The sequence below is a fragment of the Ovis canadensis genome, chromosome 3, assembly GCF_042477335.2.
Source record: "Ovis canadensis isolate MfBH-ARS-UI-01 breed Bighorn chromosome 3, ARS-UI_OviCan_v2, whole genome shotgun sequence".
Classification (NCBI taxonomy): Eukaryota; Metazoa; Chordata; class Mammalia; order Artiodactyla; family Bovidae; genus Ovis; species Ovis canadensis.
The window spans coordinates 156,232,306-156,237,066 of NC_091247.1; positions in this window are offsets into that span (position 1 = coordinate 156,232,306).

The window sequence follows — 4,761 nt, forward strand, 5'->3', positions numbered from 1 at the left end:
CTAGCCAAACCAATTAGTTACAAAAAGGATAAGAGTCATCCAGATCAGAAACGAGAAGTAAAACCATCTTTATTCACAATAGACATGATCTTGTATGTATTGGGTGGGCCAAAAATGTCATTTGGATTTTTCCATAAAACATTATGGAAAAACCTGAATTTTTTGGCCAATCTGATAGAATATCTTAAAGCATCTGTTAAAAACAAACAAACAAACAAAAACCTAATAAACAAGTTCAGCAAGGTTGCAGGATACAGGATCTAGTTACAAAAGTCAATTGCATTTCTGTGCACTTTTAATGAACCATCCAAAGATGAAATAAAATAATTCCTTTTACAAATGGAATTATTATTTATTCTTATTTAAAAACAAGATTATTTATTCTTTATAAAAAAAAGAATAAGATACTCAGGAATAACTTTAACCAAAAAAGTGCAAAACATACACACTGGAAAGCACTAGCCATTGTTGAGAGAAGTTAAGATCTAAATAACTGGGAAAATTTTCATGTTCAAGGACCAGCAGATTTACCATTGTTAAGACAGCAATATTCTCCAAACTAATCTATAGATTCAACAAAATCCTTACCAGAATCCCAGTAACTTCTCTGTAGAAACTGACAAGCTGGTCCTAAAATTCATATGGAATTCAAGGGACCCAGAATAGCAAAAAAAATCTTGAAAAAGAATAAAGTAGAATTTGCACTCCCCAATTTCAAAACTTACTACAAAACAATGGTAATCAAGACAGTGTGGTACGGGCTAGAAGGGCTAGATTCGTAAATACAGATAATAACATATATTGGTTAGGATGCAAAGAAACTAGAAATCTCATACACTTCTGGCAGGAATGTAAATGGTGCAGTCATTTGGAAAATTGTCTAGCAGTTCTTCAAAATGTTAAACACATAGTTACCTTATGATCCAGCACTTCAACTCCTAGGTTTCATTTTAAAAGAAATGAAAACACATGTTCATGCAGATCTTGTAAACAAATGTTCATAGTAGCATTATTCATAACAGCTAAAAATGAAAACAATTCAAATACCCATCAACTAATAAGCATATAAATAAAATGTGGTACATACATTTAACAGGATGCATATAACTGAATATTATTTCACCATAAAAAGAAGTAAAGTACTGATACATGTTATGACATGGATAAATTTTGAAAACATGATGCTAAGTGAAAAATGTCAATTATAGAAGACCACATACTATACGCATGAGTTGTCTAGTTAGGCAATCCTGTAGAGACAGAAAGGAGATTAGTGGCTGGCTAGGGCTATGAGCATTGGGGAGAAATGAGAAGTGACTACAAATGGGTGATGAAAATAATTTTATCTCAATTAAGCTGTTTCCGTTTTTTAAGGATCCAGAAAACAAAGACTAGTTACATATAGAGAAACAAAGAGTGAGATTAGAATTCTTATCAGAAACAATAAAAACAATGAAATCATTGGAGTAACATCTTTAAAGTACTGAAAGGCAAAAATAGTCAACCTAGTATTTTATACACAGAAAAAATATTTTAAAAATAAAGGTGAAGCATCACACTTTTAAATAACACTGGGTCTCTCAAGAGAAGTAATGGACAGGGAGGCCTGGCGTGCTGCAATTCATGGGGTCGCAAAGAGTTGGACACGACTGAGTGACTGAACTGAACTGAACTGAAATGAAAATAAAAATAAGCTCATACAAATGTATGGGATGCCATAAAAACAGTGCTTACAGAGAAATGTATAGCATTAAAGACATTTATTAGTAGAGAATAAACTGTGAAATAAAAAAAAAAAAACCAACCCTGAGCTTCTAACTTAGAACCTAAAAGAAGAACAACTCAAACCTAGAGCAGAGGAAAAGAAATAATACAAATTAGAGCAGCAATCAGTGAAACTGAAAACAGAAAAACAATAGAGAAAATCAGCAAATAAAATCTGGCTCTTTGAAAAGTTTAGTAGAGGTTTGATAAACCTAACTAAGTAGAGGCTGGAAGAAGTTGCTGCTGCAGGTGTCTCAGCTTTAGGAAGACCGATGGCCTCCAGAAACTGGAAAAGACAAGAAAATGATTGTCCCTGAACCTTTAGAATGGAATACAGGCCTGCCAGTGCTTTGATTATCGCCTAAGACCAGTGATGGACTTTTGACCTCCTGAACTATTTTCCAGAATGAATGGAGAGGAGCAGAGCAGAGAATGACTCAGAAATATGGCAGCTTTAAAATCCTGAGCAGAAGCCAGTCTGACAGGGATGAAAAGATTTTCTCCTATGGAGGCAAGGGTTGGAAGTAGCCTGCCATGGGGACAAGAGCGCAGGCAGCAGCAGTCCTAGGAGGCATCTGTTGGCACCAGTCCTTTGTGGAGGTGGCCAGTAGCCCTCCTCAGATATGCAGATGATGCCACTGCCACTTCTAATGGTAGAAAGCAAAGAGGAACTAAAGAGCCTCTTGATGAAGGTGAAAGAGGGGAGTGAAAAAGCTGGCTTAAAACTCAACATTCCAAAAACACTAAGATCATGGCATCTGGCCCCATCACTTCATGGCAAAAAGAATAGGAAAAAAGTTGAAGCAGTGAGAGATTTTATTTTCTTGGTCTCCAAAATCACTGTGGATGGTGAGTGCAGCCTTGAAATTAAAAGATGCTTGCTCCTTGGAAGGAAAGCTATGAGCAACCTAGACAACATATTAAAAAACAGAGACATGACTTTGCTGACAAAGTTCCTTATAGTCAAAACAATGATTTTTCTAGTAGTCATGTATGGCTGTGAGAGTTGGACCACAAAGGAGGCTGAGCATCAAAAAATGTATGTTTTCCAACTGTGGTACTGGAGCATCATCTTGAGAGTCCCTTGAACAGCAAGGAGACAAAATCAGTCAATCCTAAAGGAAATCAACCTTGAATATTCATTGGAAGGACTGATGCTGCAGTTGAAGCTCCAATACTTTGGCTACTTGATACAAACAGCTGATTCACTGGGAAAGACCCTGATGCTGGGAAAGATTGAGGGCAGGAAGAGAAAGGGTAAGAGAATGAAATGATTGGATGGCATCACTGACTCAATGGACATGTTTGAGTTTGAGCAAACTCCAGGGGCTAGTGGAAGACAGAGGAGCCTGCGGTGCTGCAGTCCATGGGGTCACAAAAAGTCAGAGACGACTTAGCTACTGAACAAAAACAGTAGCCTCACCATAGAGCTTGTACACTCCAGGACTGAGTTGCCTCAGTTCAGTTCAGTTCAGTCACTCAGTCATATCTGACTATTTGTGACCCCATGGACTACAGCACGCCAGGCTTCCCTGTCCACCACCAACTCCCAGAGCTTACTCAAACTCATGTCCATAAAGTCGGTGTTGCCATCCAACCATTTCATCTTCTGTCGTCCCCTTTTCCACCTGCCTTCAATCTTTCCCAGCATCAGGGTCTTTTCCAATGAGTTAACTTTTCCCATCAGGTGGCCAAAGAGTTACCTCAGGCCAAACAACTAATGGAGAGTGAGAACAGACCCACCCATCAGCAGATGATTGGATTAAAGATTTACTAAGCATGGCCCTGCCCGCCAAAAGTGTTAGTCACTCAGTTGTGTTTGACTCTTGTGACCCCCAAGGACTACAGGCCACCAGGCTTCTTTGTCCATGGGATTTTCCAGGCAAGAATACTGGAGTGGGTAACCATTCCCTTCTCCAGGGACTGAACACAGATCTCCCGCATGACGGGTAGATTCTTTACTGTCTGAGCCCACCAAAGCAAGATCCAGTTTTCCCCATAGCCAGTCACTCCCATCAGGAAGCTTACATAAGTCTCTTATCCTCATCCATCAGAGGGTAGACAGAAGTAAGAAGCATAATCTCACATCCTCCAGAGCTAAAACCACAATCACAGAAAGCTAAACAAATGATCACATGGATCACAGTCTTGTGTGACTCAATAAAGACATGAGTCATGCTTTGCAGGACCACTCTAGAAGGAAGGATCATGGTGGTGAGTTCTGACAGAACATGGTCCATTGGAAAAGGGAATGGCAAACCACTGCAGTATTCTTGCCTCAAGAACCCCATGAACAGTATGAAACGGCAAAAAGATATGGCACAAGAAGATGAGTCCCCCAGGTCGGTAGGTGTCTAGTATGCTACTGGGGAAGAGCAGAGAAATAGTTCCAGAAAGAATGAAGTGGCTGGGCCAAAGTAGAAGAAAATAGTCAGTTGTAAATGTGCCTAGTGGTGAAAGTAAACTCCAACGCTATAAAGAAAAACATTGCACAGGAACCTGGAATGTTCGGAGAAGGTGATGGCACCCCACTCCACTACTCTTACCTGGAAAATCCCATGGACAGAGGAGCCTGGAAGGCTGCACTCCATGGGGTCGCTGAAGGTCGGACACGACTGAGCGACTTCACTTTCACTTTTCACTTTCATGCATTGGAGAAGGAAATGGCAACCCACTCCAGTGTTCTTGCCTGGAGAATCCCAGGGACGAGGGAGCCTGGTGGGCTGCCATCTATGGGGTCACACAGAGTCGGACACGACTGAAGTGACTTAGCAGTAGCAGCTGGAATGTTAGGTCCGTGAATCAAGATAAAGTCAACGTGGTCAAGCAGAGGATGGCAAGAGAAAACATTGACATTTTAGAAATCAGTGAACTAAAATGGACAAGATTGGGTGAATTTAATTCAGATGACCATTATATCTAATAGTGGAATAAAAGAGAGTTCCTTGGACTGCAAGGAGATCAAACCAGTCATTTTTAAAGGAAATCAATCCTGAA